The sequence below is a fragment of the Macrobrachium rosenbergii genome, chromosome 24, assembly GCF_040412425.1.
Source record: "Macrobrachium rosenbergii isolate ZJJX-2024 chromosome 24, ASM4041242v1, whole genome shotgun sequence".
In the NCBI taxonomy this organism is placed as follows: Eukaryota; Metazoa; Arthropoda; class Malacostraca; order Decapoda; family Palaemonidae; genus Macrobrachium; species Macrobrachium rosenbergii.
This window is the reverse complement of record NC_089764.1, coordinates 38293098-38313184: the sequence shown is the minus strand read 5'-3', so window position 1 is coordinate 38313184 and position 20087 is coordinate 38293098. Positions and strand designations below refer to the sequence as shown.

The 20087-nt window shown below is 46.0% G+C and overlaps 1 pseudogene; it reads right to left on the bottom strand.

The window, feature by feature from the left end:
* LOC136852035 (gastrula zinc finger protein XlCGF57.1-like) overlaps window positions 1-10214 on the bottom strand; it is a 36836-nt pseudogene extending 26622 nt beyond the window's left edge.
* Window positions 10215-20087: the final 9873 nt, after the last annotated feature.

The window sequence follows — 20087 nt, the reverse complement described above, 5'->3', positions numbered from 1 at the left end:
TGAAAGTCACCAGCAGTGACAGGAACGATCAGGGCGGCTGCGACAGGAGACCAGGAAGAGCAGCCCACAGACTGTCATTGAGTTGGCGTGCATAACACAGAGAACAGCAGGAGCAGATGGACCACAGATACGCAGGAGGCATTGCAACAGCATACATGAAAACCAGCAATGACAGTGATCAATCCACATCGGCAGGAACAGAGTCAGAACGATCCCGACGTGGAAATATGTCATCTAACCAGGTATTGTGGTTGATCCCGAAGCAACACTGAATGAATGTCGGAATTGCTTCATGCAAGATATCCTTTGATATATCCAGCCAACTACTGTTGTGTCTGCAATGCTCACTGTCAACCTGAAAGAAAAGCAAAGATGATTAGTAGAGGGAGACTCCTCTCGCTACAAGGGGAACTGCCCTACGCAGTGGGAGGAGGTACTCTAGAGGAGGTCATCTGATCACTCCCCACCCAACGAGCGAGCGAAGAGGGTGAAGGAGAGAGATCTACTAAAGGGGAGTATGAAGAACCTATGGGAAGAGAAAAAAAAGGACTTAGAGGAAGCCACTAAGGGCACCGTGGAAGCGGAACTTATCGACGACGCTCGCAACCTCCCACCCGGCCTGTAATTCTCCAAGTGCAGGCGGCGAGCAACACTCAGCATAAGTAGGAAGGAATTAGTGATGCCCCTTATGCACGGACGGCGGAAGCCCAAGAAGTGAACGAACTCTTACGTCCCAATGAATGTAGGGGAGTGAAGATATTACGTCCCAAACCATATCTCCGAATGTACAGGGGCGCCTTCAGTATTTACGTAAAGGGCTGCTGGAAGAGAAGCATTATCACTTGGTTACGCTTCTCCAATAACGGCCTTGGCTGTCAAACCCAAGACACAGCCCCGGGAATGATGGCTTATGCAAGGTTATTACAAATCGTGGGTTCGTATTAATAAATATCAAACACACGTATATATAAATAAAAATACAGAAAGATCCAACCGGGATAATAAGAGCTTAACGACAGTCAGGCAGAGAGAACGAAAACAAGTCAGCAACGCATGACGGCCGAAAGCAAAATAACAATTTTTAAAAGTAAATTGTATTTTTCCTAACTATACAAACCCAAGGTCCTTTACATTAGGAGATTACTTTCAGGCGTAGGCTGGAAACGGCCGTTGAACTTCAAACAAGGTGGTAGGCAGTTAACTACTGTCCGGGAGGCAGGAGTACCGCCTGCCCGGATGTAAACATTCCAATTTGCCTTTCGGCCCAGGTACAGATTGAGGGGTGGCATGAGGTGGGCATAAGTGTAAAGGACCTCGGGTTTGTATAGTTAGGAAAAATACAATTTACTTTTAAAAATAACAATTTTTAAAATTAATTGTATTTTTCCTAACTATACAAACCCGAGGTCCTTTACACTAGGAGATTACTTTCAGGCGTAGGCTGGAAACTGCCGTTAAACTCTTGAGCAAGGTAGTTAGGCAGTAACTACCTGCAGGTAGGCGGGGATACCCACCTGCCCGGATGTAAACATTCCACTTTGCCTTTCGGCCCAGGTACAGATTGAGGGGTGGCATGAGGTGCGCATAAAGTGTAAAGGACCTCGGGTTTGTATAGTTGGGAAAAATACAATTTACTTTTAAAAATTGTTATTTATTCCGACACAATATACAAACCCTCGGTCCTTTACATTAGGAGACTCACTGATTGGAGGGATGAATCTGATAAAGTCTCTCTGAACTGACTGGAGTTCACCACCTTGTCTTCCCTTCCTGGTCGTGAGAGCGAGGAAGGAAAAACACCTCTGACAAAAGATCGGGTTTAAGAAACGCAGGATCAGTTGTCAGACTTCTGGGTCCCTTTGCATGAAAGAGGAAACGTCAGTTCATGCAAAGTAGGCTAGGGAAGAATTTGACGTCGGATGACAATAAGGCAAATACAAGCATTGGGTTTGTCTCATAGTCATGGTCTCCTTCCTCCTTGCAAGAGGAAGGAGTGGGGTTGCTTCTATTAACCTGAACGGAAATAGAACGGGAGCTCCCGTTATGTGCTTATCTGCCTCGATCGCCCGGTCCAGCTTGTAACGGCATGTCTGCTCCCTGCCCGTGGGAAGAGAGCCAGGATGGGGAGAAAGAAGAGAGGCCAGTCACTCAACATTCATTCTCCCAATCACAACCGTACAACATAGGCGAGATGCAACCTGTCCCGTTAGGGGAGCTGGATAAGCTACACAACTTGTTGAGCAGCCACCACAGGACCCAAGGAAAAAGTGTCCAAGGACTTGTGTGCAACATCCCGGAGGTAGGAGGTGAAGGTAGTCTGTCGGGACCACACACCCGCCGCCTTCAGCACCTGTGGTACCGACATATTCTTCCGGAATGCGAGGGACGGACCAATGCTGTGGACCTCGTGAGCTCTTGGACGAAGCGTACCGGTGTCGTCTTCTCCTGCAGCAGAGTACGCTCTCCTTATCGTCTCACGAAGCCAAAAAGAGATGGTATTCTTGGACACTTGCTAACAAAGAGTCGTCGACACTCAGGCCGGAGGTGCCGAGTCTTCTTCAGATAGCGCCGCAGCACTCTAACAGGACACAGTAGCATCTCGTCTGGGTCATTATCTACGAAGTCCTCTAGGGAGGGGATCGTGAAGGACTCGAACTGTGCGTCAGGGACCGAAGGGTTCTGAGTCTTCGCTACGAAATCTGGGATGAAATAGAGCGTAACTGATCCCCATCCCCTCGAGTGTTTAACATCAAAGGAAAGTCCATGAAGCTCGCCAACTCTCTTCGCCGATGCCAGGGCAAGCAAGAAAACGGTCTTGAGGGTCAGATCCCTGTCTGACGACTCTCTTAAAGGCTCAAGGTGCACTGAGTCAGGCTCCTTAAAACGAGAGTCACATCCCACGCAGGGGGCCTGAGATCCCTGGGTGGGCAAGACCGTTCGAAGCTTCTCATGAGTAGAGAAATCTCGAAAGAGGAGGAGATGTCTACTCCTTTCAGCCGCAAGACTAGGCAGAGTGCGGCGCGGTAGCCTTTTACAGCTGAAATGGAGAGAAGCTTCTCTCGGCGAAGGAAGACGAGGAAGTCCGCGACCTGCTGAACAGTAGCTCCGACCGGAGAGATACCCCTTCGACGACACCAACCACAGAAGACGGACCACTTTCCCTGGTATACCGCTGCGGAGGATCTTCTGAGGTATCCTGCCATCTCTGTTGCTGCGCGGTGCGAAAAGCCTCTCACTCGCAAGAGATGGTGGATAACCTCCAGCCGTGAACACACAGGGAATGCACTGCCAGGTGGAACCGCTTTGCGTGAGGTTGACGTAGCAGGTTGGGCCAGGGGGGAATCTCTCTCGGCGCCTCGGAGAGGAGAGCTAGCAGGTCTGGATACCAACTGGCCTGGGGCCATTTGGGTGCCACCAGAGTCATTCTGAGATTCGGGGTGATCATCACTCGGCTGACCACACGGCGAATCAGACAGAATGGGGGAAAGGCGTAAGAGTCGAGATTGTCCCATGGGTGTTGGAACGCGTCCTCCGCAGCGGCCCATGGGTCCGGCACGACAGAACAGAAGATCTGGAGTTTTCTGTTGTGCCGGGTGGTGAACAGATTGATGACTGGACGCCCCCACAGGTTGAACAGCCTTTCCGCTACTTCCTGATGGAGGGACCATTCGGTCCCCACCACCTGGCTCTGGCGGCTGAGCTTGTCTGCCACGACATTCCTCTTGCCTGGAATGTACCTAGCTGACAGCTCTACCGAGTGAGCCATGGCCCACTCGTGCACCTGCATCGTCAATTGATGAAGCTGGTGGGACATCAGTCCCCCCTGCTTGTTGACGTATGCCACTACCGTGGTATTGTCGCTCATCAGTACCACAGAGTGTCCCATCACTCGATCCCGGAACTCCTGGAGGGCCAGGAAGGCCGCCTTGAGCTCCAGGATGTTGATGTGAAGGTGCTTGTCATCTCGGTGCCACACTCCCGAAGTCAGCAACTCCTCCAGGTGTGCACCCCATCCCTCGGTCGATGCGTCCGAGAACAGAAGCATGTCCGGAGGGGGAGTATGCAGGGATACTCCTATAAGAGGTTCCTGTCGTCTAACCACCAGTGAAGGTCCTTTCTCACTTCCTCGGAAAGAGGAATGAGGAAGGACTGGGGGTCTCGGGACTGGGACCAGTGCTCCTTTAGTCTCCACTGGAGAGACCGCAGGTGAAGACGCCTGTGAGGTACTAGCTTCTCCAATGATGACAGGTGACCGATGACGACTTGCCATTGCCGAGCTGGTTGCTCCTGTCGAGACAGAAACAACTGTGCTGCCTGCCTGAACTTGCTGATACGAGAGTCCGAGGGAAAGACTTTGCTGCCACCGTGTCTATCAGCATGCCCAGGTACTTTGTCCTCTGCTTGGGGTGAGATCTGACTTCTCCAGATTTACCATGGATCCCTAGATCCCAGCAAAACTCGAGGAGACGATCCCTGTCCTGTAGCAACAGCGGAGAGCTCGCCAGGACTAGCCAGTCGTCGAGATACCTCAGAAGACGTATCCCGTGTGTGTGGGCCCAAGCTGACACGAGAGAAACACTCGTGAACACCTGGGAGCGGTCAAGAGCCCGAAACAAAGTGCCCTGAATTGGAAGACCAACTCCCGAGGACGAAGCGGAGGTACTTGCGCGAGGACGGATGGATGGGTATCTGGAAATACGCATCCCTCAAGTCCACCGTAAGCATGAAGTCGTTCTCCCTGATGGAGGCCAGCACAGTTTGCGCTGTTTCCATCGTGAACCGAGTCTGGCGAAGGAAACGGTTCAAGGGAGAGAGGTCTATGACCGGTCTCCATCCCCCTGATGCCTTCTCTACGAGAAAGATGCAGCTGTAAAAGCCTGGAGACTGGTCCGACACGACTTCTACAGCATTCTTGCTCAGCATGGCTTGCACTTCTTGCTGTAGTGCGATGTCCTTCGACGAACCTGAAAGATAAGTTTGGAGATGGACCGGAGAGTAGGTGAGGGGAGGCTGAGACTCGAAGGGTAGTAGATATCCCTCCCGAAGGACATCCACTATCCAGGTCTCGGCTCCGTGTCGCTGCCACGTTGCCCAATGGCTCGACAGGCACCCCCCCACCTTTGGCAGCTTTTGGGGGGAACGCCGCCCCTAGCGTTTCCCCTTCTTCTTCTTACCCTTGCCCCCTTTACCGGCTTGGAAAGGGGGCTGAAAGGGGCGGGAGTAACCCCCCTTCTCGAGGAAGAAGAAGGCTGGGTGTTTCCTCGGGACCCCTTCGAAGACTGGGACTTCTTAGGGGCCGAGGAAGTGCCAGCCTGGCCCGAAGACCTGGCTGCAGTGGGACGAGAAGACCCGGAGGTCTTAACCACTGCCTGGTGGACAAGCCGGTCGCTTTCATCGGCACGGCGTTTGTCCACCGCGGCGTCCACCAACTCTCTAGGGAAGAGAGAGGAGGAACCCAGCAACGGTCCATTCCGAAGAGCGATGGCTGACTCGGGACCTACGGACCTGGCAAAGCGAGAGAGAACAGCGTCTCTCCGCTTTAGCACCAGGTTTGCCCACAGGTTTGCTGTCTGGTGGGCAAGGTAGGAAATAGCCCTACCTCCAGACTGGCACAGTCTCCCAAAGGCAGAGTCCTCCCCAGGTACAATAGCGCCTGAGGAAGCAGCTACCTTCGATACTGTGAATGACCACAGATCGAGCCAGGAGACTGCCTGGAAGGCCGCCATGGCGGTGGCTTCCAGGGTTGCAGCTTCTTGTTGAGAGAGAGAAATGTTCTCTGCCGACAATTGCTGCAACGACAGACCCGGATCCAAACGAGTCAGGTCCGGGTCAACCTGTTTAGTCAGCAACGCCCCTTCCGCTGGAGCGTAGAAACGCTTCTGACGAGGCAGAGGAGGGGGGAAGAAGCTTGTCCGAGCGGCTCGAACGAAGGGAACTGTCTTGCCCAGACACAAGACTGTTCCCCTGATCGAGAACCCCCTCGGCAAGCGTGGACCACGGCAGCCCCACCGAAGCCTTGGGTTCCTTCTTGGGTCCCCAGAAGGATTCAAGGCACGACGGACAATCCACAGACGAAGCCGTGGTCCCTTCCCCGAGGTCATTGTGCTGACGAATCAGCGCGATAACCTCTGCAAAAGTCCTCTGTATTTCGGGGGTGTCCGCATCCTGGGGCAGAGGACCTTCGAGTCCTTCCAGGGTGCGGTCCTCCCGAACTACTCTCCCTGCAGGAGGGAGAACCTCAGCAGACCCCCGAGGACCTTCCTGAACTACGCGGGCATAGGACCTGGTCGAGCCAAGGACCAAGCCAGGTGCATACCCCCACGCAGTTGAACTCTGAGGAGAACAATCCCCAGAGTTCCTCCTCTCCGACTCACGCCCCCTGGAGGAGACCGAAGGGGCGGAGGGGACAGGCGAGGAAGATCGGGCGCTCCCGCTGCCTTTACTGGCAGAACTGGCAGAACCAGCAGAGGCAGAGGGCCGAGAGCAGTCACCAACCCCCGGTGATGACGAGCCCCCGGGTCGAGGAAACCGCTTCAGCCCAGGTGAAACGATCTCCCAAGGAGAGCGGAGCGGCTCGCGAGAGTCGAGCCGCGCATTCGTCTCCCCCGAGCCAGGCTGGCCGTGCGGGCGTGGCCGGGGACTGGGAGGAGTCGAACGTGCGGCTGGCTGGCGCGAGCTTGCGCTGTCCTCTGGACGCGCCCTAGACTTCTTCGAGGCCAGAGCCTCTCGGGAAGACTGAGTAGGGGACTTCTTCCCTGTCTCTCCTTGCGTTCGGCCACGCGGGGCTGAAGCATTGTCCCGGGAACCTGACCTGGCACTGGAAGGAGTGCCAGCAGGAAGAGGCGGGCACCTGCATGCCCAGCTCTCTTTCTCGTCCCACGCCCTGGTCTGCACGGCGAGAAGTGTCCACCGTAACAGACTGGGGTACCCGAGTCTCCTTGGGGACCCAGGTACTCAGAGCAACTCGCGAACGAGTGTCCGACGCGGTCTCGCTGGCCTTAGAAGCAGGAGGTTTCTTAGGCGCAGCGGGGAGAGTGCTGACCTTGGTCTGCACGCCCTTGGCTCCCGGTGCCCCTGGCCCGGAGGCCGGGGCAGCGGTTCCCTGATCCGAGGATCGGGAAGAGCCTACGAGAGATCCCACTGCCTTCCCTGTGGAAGGAGGCAGACCCTTAGAAATCTCGGTGCGAGGTTTCTTGGGCGGGGGGAAGAGGCAGACTTCTTCTTCTTCGGCCGCGAAGCCTCAGAAGGAGAAGAGGAAGAAGCAGCAGACAGCAACGATGATGAAGATGAAGATGATGACGACACCTTCCTAGACCTCTTCTTCTTCTTCTTCACCATCTGCTTCAGGAAAGCAGTCAAATACCCAAGCCAGGAAAGCGAGGCCGCCGATTCAGGAACAGCAGGAACAGCAGGAGGGGCTGCAGCAGCAGAAGGCGCATCCCGGGCAGAGACGGCGGAGCTCGGACCATCAATTGCCTGGACAGAGAGAGCCGTGCGTCGGCCAGGAACCGAGGTGGGCGGGGCCAGGGATGCAGGCGCCGTCCCTCCCGCATGCAGATTCAAGTCGGGCCGTGCCAGGGTCGCTGGGATGGAGATTGAGGCAGACAAAGGGCCGGGCTGGAGAGTCAGACGAGGAACCGTATCCAAAGACAGGCCATGGTCAGCAACAGGGGCAGCAACAGTCACGTAAGGATATGATGGCGTCACCATGTAGGAGGGCCAGCAGCGCGTGAATGGAGCCAGGAAGCCAGGTGGCAGTGGAACAGCGTGCTGGCCCGCGGATGACGCCGACACCTGGGTTTCCAGATGCGAAGCCACTGAAATCGGCATCTGGACAAACCTCGAGAAGGTGACAGTTGTGGTAGTGGCTGTTGCTGCCGTGTGGGTCGTGACTGGAGGGGGCCATGGGAGCCAATCCCTCCAGAGCCGAGCCAGGTAGGCCCAGGTGCAGCCAGGAGAGTTGGAATCATCGCCTGGCTATCCAGTCCGGGACCTGAAGCAAAAGTCGGGTTAGCAAATAGAAGCCCCTAACTGCTCCAGAGGAAAAACTCACCTCCGGGCGGGAAGAGACTTCCGAGAGGATGTCGCGGTCCAACTCTCCCCGTGCCCTTCCACCAACCAAGAAACGTAAGAGGAAGGGGAGGGGGAGTCCTCACCCGAGGGGAGAGGGAGCAAGAAGGGAAGTTCGCTGGGAGGGAGAGCGAACCCGAAACATTTCGCCACCAACGGAGTCGTCAGGGCGTATTTCCCTCGGACGACTCCTTGGTAGGCTTACGACGGTAACGATCGCCTCCTCGAACTTGCCCCATTGCTCGGAGGACCACAAACAACACTCACTACAAAGTCGAGTCGCGTGAACACACACGCCCCTGCAAGATGTGCAGAGTGCGTGTGGGTCCACGTCGACTCTAGATCAAAAAGAATTACATTTTTCCCCCTCCCAACCCCAGGACACACACGCTGGGGATAGGAGGGTTTAGATGATTTTTCCATTTAAAAAAAAAAAAGAATATTCCCACCAAAAATGACGAAAAAATGCTGTCAGGCAGAGAGCGGCGAAGAACACTGTCCGAGTGCTACGACGGCCGAAAGCAAGTTGGAATGTTTACATCCGGGCAGGCGGTACTCCCGCCTCCCGGACAGTAGTTAACTGCCTACCACCTTGTTTGAAGTTCAACGGCCGTTTCCAGCCTACGCCTGAAAGTAATCTCCTAATGTAAAGGACCTTGGGTTTGTATATTGTGTCGGAACAACTGGAATGTTTACATCCGGACAGGCGGGCATTCCCGCCTACCTGGCGGTAGTTACTGCCTAACCACCTTGCTCAAGAGTTTAACGGCCGTTTCCAGCCTACGCCTGAAAGTAATTCCTAATGTAAAGGACCGACGGTTTGTATATCGTGTCGGAACAACATAAATTTCCGATGACTATTCTTGCGATTCTGACAAGGATATATTTCATCTTAATACAACACTCACTCTCAAGAGAGGTCGAGGATAGTTCCTGTCCCATGGGGAATGAATGAATGGGGTAGTAAGCAGCCACAGGAATCATGGCCTACTTAGGGGAGTCAAAGCCCCTTCCCTGGCCAGGTAAGGGAATGGTATCGGAGCTTAGGTTGGGTCAACGTAGGTCAGGTTAGGTTGCATTCATTCTGAAATGCCAACTACAATTATGGGGTAGCCTAAGGTAGCCTAGGCCAGGCTGCATGACCTTTCCAGCTATACATTGACTCTAAATTTTGAAACACAAAAGACAGACAGCCTAGATTATAGTATGATTTTTATATTAAGGATATAAATGTGACTCAGGCTACAAGCATAAGTATAAGGTATATTAAAAGTAAAATTATGCTCAGAGCCATTGCAATCTGGCCTAGGCTACTCCTTAACTGTAATAAGCTTTGCACAAACAGCCCCCCCCAAAAAAAAACCCCAGGACCTACCCAAGTAACACCTGACGCCGAAACCGATCGACTAAACTAACTCGCTGTTCCGACATGTCGTTTTCGGGCATAGGCCATGACCCAACCGAAATAACCTTAACCTAACCTTTCCAAGACTGTCATACTCTGAACTAGCCAGAAATTACCTTCCAAACCTGACTTAGGGCACCGTGCCCTGACCTGGCCAGAGAGAGAGAGAGAGAGAGAGAGAGAGAGAGAGAGAGAGAGAGAGAGAGAGAGAGAGAGAGAGAGGCCTTGGCTACCCATCTGTAGCAGTGGGTTCAAATGACCAACACCTACCCCTACTTTTGCCTAACATAACCTAGGGCACCAAATCCCCCCCCCACGTTAGAGTCCTCCCTGCCCATATGCATTCAATACCCCCATAGGAGGGTACGGGAAATTAGTGGCCTGCCTTAACCACATTTAATGAATGAAGTTTGGGTGAATAATTATGGTGTAAGATTACAAAAAATATAAAAATACGAAAAAAATCGATTCTATAAAATATAATTATATATTTAGCTGTAAAATAATATATAGAAAATATGCAGGGTTATATCTACACCGTCAAGAGCCACTCACCCGTTGCCTATTTAACGTCCTCCCACGCCGTTATAACACTTATTAATCCTCTTTTCGAAGCACAAATAAGTATTTTCAACTATATTATAAGCTTTAGACAGCTTATTTACGGAGAAATAAGTCGACATAAGACGCCGTCTTCACCTCATTTCACAGAGGAATGTAAACAAAGTGGCGTCTGAATCTTCGGGTTTTCGCGCCTGAAAGCAGACATGGCGGCGTTTGGCGCCTTTTATAGTATTATTTCTCGATTATTTTACGTGAAATTATCATTAATTCGGTATATTTAAATAAAAAAATATTTCAATACTTAAAAATAATATTTTGATATATTATATACTATTTTGATCGATTCTGTCTCAAAATAAAGCAAAATTAAATGACATTCTTTGAGATACAGTACAACGAATGCTCCACAAGGTTTTCAACATTCTACGGATCATTCGAGCTCAATTTTACATTTTTCGGAATATTTTATATAAAAAAGATTATATTATGTTGTTTTAACATTTTATTAATATATATTATTATTTTAATCGATTTTATATGGAAACAAAGCAAAATCATCCGGTCTCTTTTGAGCCAAAATACGACAGATTCAAATGCGCTAGTTCACCGTATGTCTTTAGAACATTTGACATATGACCTTATTTTGCGATATTACGCTTACAAAATCAGCATTTTATATATAAAAAATAATACATTACTGTCAATAATATAATTTATGTATATTTTATGGCAAAATAAAAGGAAATCATAAGAATTTTATGAGATACAATCCTTACGATTCGATTTACTAGTGTTTCCTATCGGAAGCTTAATCTTCTTCTTCGTCTTCATTTTCCAAGAACATTTTTAAATCACAACAATGGTCGTTTTTATCATTTATCAATACTTGTATGAAGGAAATTTAATCAAATATATAAATAGACAGCCTGGGGAAGTCAAAATATGTAAGTCAATTTGATTTATTAAGAGGTTATTGACAAGTTCCTTGTTATTGTTATTGATAGTGATGACTGGGAGACATTTGAAACGTATTCAAGTCTTGCTAGAAGTGCTAAAGAAAGCTGGCCTGGTGGTCAGTCTAAGAAAGAGTGGGTTTGCAAAAGCGAAGGTCATATACTTAGGTCATGCATTGGGTAATGGTAAGGCAGCTCCCAAACAGGCCAACGTGGAGGCTGTTGAGAACATTTCTATCCCTACGTGTCAGAGGGATGGCAGAAAACTTGTGGAAGATTTCTGACATTGCTGATCCTCTTAGGAACCTCCTAAAAGAGAGGGTAGCTGAGTTCAGCTGGACTTTCTTCTTCTTTCCCACCGTTATCCCGACGTTAAGGAGTCAGTTGCCAAATGCATCTTCTCCACTGCCTTCTACCAAAGGCATCATCATCCTCCGCCAAACCTCTTCTCTCTCTCCATATCTTCCTTCACTTTATCTCGCCATCTAATTCCCTGTCTCCCTCTCGACCTTCTTCCTCTAACAGGTTCTTCTTCCCAAGCCCTCTTCACTCCCTTACCACATGGCCATAACATCTCAATCGTGACTCCCTTGTCACCTCTGTTATCTTTACTAAGCCTGCTCTTCTTCTTATTTCATCATTTTCCAATCTCTCCAGCAGCGATATTCCCATCATCCATCTCAAAATTCTCATCTCTGTTCTCTCTCGAAATCATTACTTCCTCTCTCTTCTTCTTCTTCTTCTTAGAGCCAATGTTTCTGATCCACACATTCCCATTCACCCTTATCCCGATCTGGTGCGAGTGTTGAGATTTTTCAAAGACCACGATGCAAACCACAGATTCACTATTGATACATCATGAGTGGTAACCAACCGAGTGTTAATATAATGACTAAAAGTTGCCCAAATGTCCTGCTGCTGCTGCATGAACTTCCTTTGAAACTGACCGTCCATTCATAGTGCAATTGCTTTGAGGTTTTCTTCCTGTTATTTATACCTTCCAAGCCTTTCTACTCCCAAGCTCCCTTTCAGTACTGAATGAATGACCTCTTTGGTCACAGAGCTTGGTCTCTGGCCTAAATTCTATACCATATTCCATTCCACTAACGTGATATTATCACAGTGGAAATGCATGGGAAACGAATGTGCCATCAGTAGGCTACCGTCTGCCACAGCTCATCGTCATCAGTCCACCCATTTCAATGTTTATATCATTGTACAAGAACCTTCACACTTTATAAGCAAGCTGCTTGTATCAATAATATACCCTTACAAGCACAAGAAAGATGAGCTTTCAAAATGGCTTTTTTTTTCTTTTTTCTCCCTGGTATAGCCCATGCTACAGGTAGATCTATGTCCACAACCTTCAGATAAGAATCTTCGGTTGCTGGAGATGGGTAAAGGTCCACGGTCGCCAATCACAGCACACAGAAACCACAAAACAAAATTTCAAACAAACCCTCCACCAACAACGAACGAAAAAAAAAGAAACACATGCACCATCAATATCGGTACCGATAAAAAAACAAAAGCCAGACGAATTCCCGTTCACGTTCAAGGTTGGACCTCAACTGCCCAAGACCTCCCCAAAAAACGAAAAACTCCCGACAGACCGACAGACAGAGAGACAGCCGTAAAACCAACTCCAACAACCGAACCACTCAACCACTCAGTTCTCTTACTCTCTCTCTCTCTCTCTCTCTCTCTCTCTCTCTCTCTCTCACAAAACGTTGGGAAATGCTAAATAAAAACAAATTTCTGATCCTCTATATTTCTCCCCCTTTTAGCATTTCCCAACCAACACCTTTCACACCTCTTTCAAATCGCCTTACGCAACACCCACGGATGCTCCTAGCAGGTCCTCTAGATCGTTGGGCACGCAATCATTCTCTCAGACTCGCTCTCTCTTCCAGCAACATTCAGATTTACATTTTCTCCTCCATTCTCTCTCAGATTCACGCTATCTTCTTCACTATTACCACTCTCAATTTCATCCACAATCTCATCTATACCCTCTAACTCGTTCCCAAATACCTCCCCAATTCTTCAACTAACCCATCCCATTCGCTCATTGACCTTTCCAATTCTTGCAACGATTCATTCATGCTTTCAATCACTCGTCTATCACTGCTACGCTCTCTTACTCTTACACTTTCGCTCACCTCCAACCGTTCACTAACCCCTACACGTTCAGTCAACTCAGTTATATCAAACCCGCATATGCTATACGTTCTATCCATACCATCCCATTCATCCGTATTACACGCTTTATCACTCATTTTCACTTTGGCACTCACACCCCTATCACACAACTTACGATCATTCCGTTTACTTACGTTCTTCCCTTTCTTACGTTTTTTACCATACTCTATCAAAACAAATTGCTTCATGCACTCGTCAGTCTTTCCAGCAAAACCTCTCTCATGCAACAACCCCTCACGTACATGCATCACACGCACCGCTTGCATCCTGGAGGATCCACCCATTTGAACCCCCTTCACACTCAGTTTCCCGAATTCGCTGTCACAGTTACCCTCTTTCGTCTACATACACCTGATACATGCCCTTCCATTCCACATTCGTCACACTTCGCTCTCGGTTCTGAACACATTCTCGCATAATGCCCATTCTTACCACAGTTACCACATATTACATTCACTCGGGTACCCCTACAACCATTAGCAACATGACCCACCTGTCCGCACCGGTAGCATTTAACCCCCCTATCTTTCATACACTCCCTTACCAAATGTCCCGGTTGCCCACACCCGAAACACGCTCCTAAAGCCCACCTACACTCATTCTTTGTATGTCCTTCCTTTCCACATCTAAAACACTTCGCTCGACTTCCACTCATCGACCTTCCCCTTTGTACACTACCATCCCTAACCCGTCCAACCCGTTGTTCCCTTACAAACCCATCATTCATCCTCACTGGCACCTCTACATTACTTGCTCTTACACTCCTATCTATTACACTATCGGCCATTCTCATTGGGCCCCTCAACACTGCATCCCTAAAGCTTCCAAACTCTGGTACTCTCTCATCTACCCCAGCCCTTACACTTACACTTCTGCTCTCTTTATAACCCTGTCAAGCTCATAATCTTCTACAATTTCCAAAATTTCTCCCCAAGTCAACCTTTCATTCGTCCATCTTTTCTTCTCCTTCCGCTTCAAGTTCACAAATTCTCTAACTCCATCTGGCACTGTCCCTAACAACTTCCGTACTAACTCCTTACATTCATCTATCCCATCATCCCCAAACTTCTTCCTTGCCAACGTCTCCAACCGACAAGCATACAGTGACAAAGTTTCCCCAGCTTTCATTCTTGCCTCATCAAATTCATTCTTCCTCTTATACTTAACACTCGCTTTCATACGCCTCCTTGCTCAACTAATCTAGCTTTCACCTTGTCATACTCAACATCTCCCACACTCATAATAACCCTATACATGTCAAGTAAAACCCAGTCAAATACTCTCCTAATTCTCGTGCCCATACTCTCTTACTTTCCCCATACTTATCCTGACAAAACCTTTCATACTCCCTAAAGAAATCATGCACATCCCTACTTCCATACTCATTATACTTTTCACACCAGGGGTACCTCCCTCACATACATAGCCTTTCTCACTTCTTTCTCACTTTCACTCTCACTTTCGCTACTTTCGCTCTGTCCTTTCATACCCTCTTCCGAATACAAAGAGTCCACTTCTGCACTTACATTCATCTTACTCATTACACTCTTCTTCCCCCTCTTTTTATCCACTTTATCCACTCACCTCCATCCACCTCACTATCACTACTGCCTTCACCCTCTCCCTTCTTTCCTGCCTTTCCACTTCCTTTCCCTTCTTACCAGTTTCCTTTCCCTTTCCCTTCTTCCCTTTTTCTTCCCTGACTTATCCTTACTTTCCCTCTGTTCCTTCCCTTGCTTTTCATTCCTCTTTTCCTTACCCTGCCTCTCATTCCCTCGTTTCTTACTTCCTATTCCCATATCACTTTCATCACTCACGCTTCCATTCACTTCTTCCTCCTTTTCTTTCTCTCTTGCCCCTTCACACGTTCCAGAGAACCTGCCTCCAACAGCCCCTTCTCCAAAAACACCCTTGAACATACCTTTCACCATTTCTTCCACACCTTTCATCATTCCCTCCAACTTTTTATCTATCCTCTCTTCCATCCTCTCTTCCATTCTCTCTTCTGACTCTTTCATCTCCCCTTTCATTTCTTCTTTTGCACTTCTTAGTATTCCCTCCACCTCCTCCAACTGACTCCTCAATCTCTCATTCTCACCCCTCAACCACGTATTCTCCTCTCTCAACCTTACCAGTTCCTCTTCCATCCTTCTCTTCAGTCACACTACCAGCCACCAACCTCACTTGCAGCTGCAATACCAGCTGCCCACGTTGGCGCCAAAATATATGTGGCGGAATTTTAACCCACAAACAAAACAACACTCACCCTGATCTTCGGTTGCTGGAGATGGGTAAAGGTCCACGGTCGCCAATCACAGCACACAGAAACCACAAAACAAAATTTCAAACAAACCCTCCACCAACAACGAACGAAAAAAAAAGAAACACATGCACCATCAATATCGGTACCGATAAAAAAACAAAAGCCAGACGAATTCCCGTTCACGTTCAAGGTTGGACCTCAACTGCCCAAGACCTCCCCAAAAAACGAAAAACTCCCGACAGACCGACAGACAGAGAGACAGCCGTAAAACCAACTCCAACAACCGAACCACTCAACCACTCACAATGACAATTACACTCTCTCTCTCTCTCTCTCTCTCTCTCTCTCACAAAACGTTGGGAAATGCTAAATAAAAACAAATTTCTGATCCCTCTATATCATCCAAACTTTACTCCATGTAGATTTCATTGCATCAACATAAACGTAACTTTATTATGACAGCAAAGTTATATATGCGTCCATAAACTGGATAAACAACCTTGAAATGTGCTAACCACTAGAACGATAGACCTACACCAGATATTTCATTTTACTGTCCTTGCTTTTAGGAACATTTTCAGTTCAAAGTAGTCAGAAAGCTTTCTTATTGTAACTTATTCATTTTATCTAAGAGTCTTTCCAGTGCCTTATTTTTTTTTAAAGTAAGGCACTAGAGAGACTCAATTGTGTGCAAGAAATAATTAAAATGCCTTTTATTGGCACTCACGCAGCCAGATGTCCTTCCAGCTCCCAACACTGAGACGAATGGTCACTTCATGAAAGACCATCGCTTATTTGCTTGATCTACGTAGACTATTTCATTATGCATCATCCAAGCTTGTCTTTCGTGTGCTTGCAAGATATCAGAAACAGTGATTGCAGCTGGACACGGGATAGCTATGCACACAGTGTGCCCCATCTATCTAAAACCTGCGTTGGTGAGGCGACAAATGGAATGGAATAGATTCTAGCTGTTTTACTCTCCAGCAGTTTCCGATTAAAACCACATTATTCATGTGGATTTTAGTTATAGTGTGAATAACCTTATATAATCTGTAAATGCTGGTGCTTTCAGAGTTATTGTTATTCCACTTGGCACAAGAGCACACTGGGCTTTCTGACAGTGCTATCTATATATAAGGCCAAAGAACACAGCATAACCGTTTCTTGAACAAGACTTTTTTATCTTGAATTAAAAATTGCCTCTCCTATCCACCACGTTTATATGCATTTCAATTTTCATTTCCCCATATGAACAAATATTGTGAATACAGTGTTTTCTCGCATCATATCAGTGAATTTCACATAGACGAGATAAAGTCGAAAATGACCGGATGCTGACATGAAAGGCTGATCGCAACAAACAACAAGAAAATAACCATGAAATAAATGTCAGTGGCATAAAAAGGTCCCCGAATAAAGACTTCTCCATTTTGGGCAACACCCCTAACCATCAAGACCTTGTTATTTTGATTAAGTGTTGTTTCTGTTTATTCTATTGCCTTTCGTTTTGATGTAAAGACCTTTCAAATTGCGTTCGTTCCCTTAGCTTGAATGTCGTGTATATTTCTTACATTTGGTTTGAAGAAGAACAATTTTCACCTTTTTCAATTCTGAATTTTTAGCTTTTACAAATTTTTCAAGGAATTTTACATTTCATTATAACAGCCCCGATGCTGTAATCAAATTGATAATTAGGAAACGTTGGCATAAGGACACCTTCTAGTACATCTGTGTGTTCCTGTTCCCTCACTGAATATATATATATATATATATATATATATATATATATATATATATATATATATATATATATATATATATATATATATATATATATATATATAAGAGCCGCAGCTGAGGCTCGAAGTATACATCACGAAAAAAGCAGTAGGGAAAGGCATCCTCATCATCTACAGTTTATTTTCAATGCCGACATTTCGCGACGAATTCCAAGTCGCATTTTCAAGGCTATAAAATACAATATAATTTGCGAACATCAATAACACATTAATGCAATGGCAACAGCTCTTTATGTAGTAAAAATATTTAAAACAAAACACCTCATTCCAAGACAAGTCAATAATAAGTAAAAGGAGTTCACTAAAATCTTAAAACAACCTACCTATATGAAAGAAAGAGCAAGACTAACATAAATAAATAAAAACAGAGTGAGGAAAACCAGTTGCCCAAACTAGGCTATAAACAATTTCACTGAGGACGATTGAGTATTTAACGACGGTACAGTCTTCTTGATAATTATGGATTCTAGGATGGTTAAGTCGTTGTTGTTCTGCACTTGGCCTAAGATGGAAAAATCCTTGCTGTCAATATAAGTTTTACATAATTTTGAATGATTTCGTATATTTGATTGCTCAGGATTAGATAACCTGCTACCTGTTCTATGACTTATGCCCCTGTGTTACTTTTAGGAAAAAATGCACAGCCATTATTCAAAAGAGTTTTCTAGCTTTAAATCTGAAAATCATCCCGAAAAATCCCTTAACAATAGGGTCTCTGTTCAGAGTCAAAGACCAGCTCAGTCCTCTGCTTTCGTCCAGCGTTGTTTACAAGTATACTTGCCTGGGATGTGATCACGGGATATACGTGGGATGCACGAGGAGGCTGTTGAAGGTCCGCAAGGATTCCCATAGGGGCATAAGTCACAGAACAGGTAGCAGGTTATCTAATCCTGAGCAATCAAATATACGAAATCATTCAAAATTATGTAAAACTTACATTGACAGCTTCTTCTTTTTTCCATCTTAGGCCAAGTGCAGAACAACAACGACTTAACCATCCTAGAATCCATAATTATCAAGAAGACTGTACCGTCGTTAAATACTCAATCGTCCTCAGTGAAATTGTTTATAGCCTAGTTTGGACAACTGGTTTTCCTCACTGTTTTTATTTATTTATGTAAGTCTTGTTCTTTCTTTCATATAGGTAGGTTGTTTTAAGATTTTAGTGAACTCCTTTTACTTATTATTGACTTGTCTTGGAATGAGGTGTTTTGTTTTAAATATTTTTACTACATAAAGAGCTGTTGCCATTGCATTAATGTGTTACTGATGTTCGCAAATTATATTATATTTTATAGCCTTGAAAATGCGACTTGGAATTCGTCGCGAAACGTCGGCATTGAAAATAAACTGTAGATGATGAGGATGCCTTTCCCTACTGCTTCCTTTGTGATGTATATATATATATATATATATATATATATATATATATATATATATATATATATATATATATATATATATATGTATATATATATATATATATATATATATATATATATATATATATATATATATATATATATATATATATATATATATATATATATATATATATATATAATCACACATCAGAGGGCACTATAGTAGGCAGGAGAAGGGCGCAGGAACACATACAGAACCAGTACACACATTTATTCGTCTACGCGTTTCTTGACCCGTGGTCACATCATCAGGACATCATCTACAGTTATAAATTAAAAAGGGACATTCAGCATAAATAGTTAAAAGTAAATATACACAAAGCATAAAAAAAACTTAAAATAGAAAATCAGTTACTTAAACAATCGCACTTAAATACATTTACACATTAAAGAACCAGTAAAAGAAAACTTAAAATGTAAACTTAAAATGAACTTAATAAAAACTGAGCTTAATAAAAGGAACTTAAAAATAAACTTAAAAGGTAGAGCAGAAGGCGCACCTCTCAGGATGAAAGGAAAAGACACTAAAAGAAAACAGCATAAAAACAGGAGGAGGAGGAGGCGGACAAATGTAAACAAACAATCGCATCATGCTATGAATAGGGGAACAGCCGATGATTGGCAATTTAGCGCTGGTACAATTCTTTTGATGTTGAGACTCTCCAAGAGAAGCAGTTCTCAGGTTCCTTAAGCTTGACCAATTATTCTAAAGTTGTTGTATTTTATTGGCGTCTTGCAACCTCTAGCGTGGGATCTTATATTTGAAAGTTCGGGATTAGACAATCTGCAACCCGTAGATAACTCACGCCCATGTGAGAATCGGCCTGACCTTGAGGAGACGCCGGAGTCGACCAATGTAATTCGGAACTACATCCGGGGCACTTATACTCATATACGACGCCCGACGTCATCAAGGGACAGAGCCGATCTTGAAGGAAACAAAGAACCAATGGTTTTAGGATTTTTTGGTATTTTAATGTCAAGAGCACCAATATGTTTTGAATAATTTTAGAAAGCTCCTTAGCAAAATTTAGATTGTTAGGTAAAAAACAGAACCATATATAGTAAAGTTTAGGTACATTGCATTTAGGCATTAATGCAAGTTAAATGCAATGTACCTAAACTTACTATATATGCAAGCCTCTGTTTTTACCTAACAACCTAAATTTTGCTAAGGATTTCTAAAATTATTCAAAACATATTGTTTTGACATTAAATTAATACCAAAAATCCTAAAACCATTGGTTCATTTGTTAACATTCAAGGAATGTCCCTTGATGACGTCGGGCAATATGAGTATAAGTGCCCGGATGTAGTTCCGAATTACATTGGTCTTTTTCGGCGTCTAAAAGGTCAGTCGATTCTCACATGGGCGTGAGTTATCTTACGGGTTGCAGATTGTCT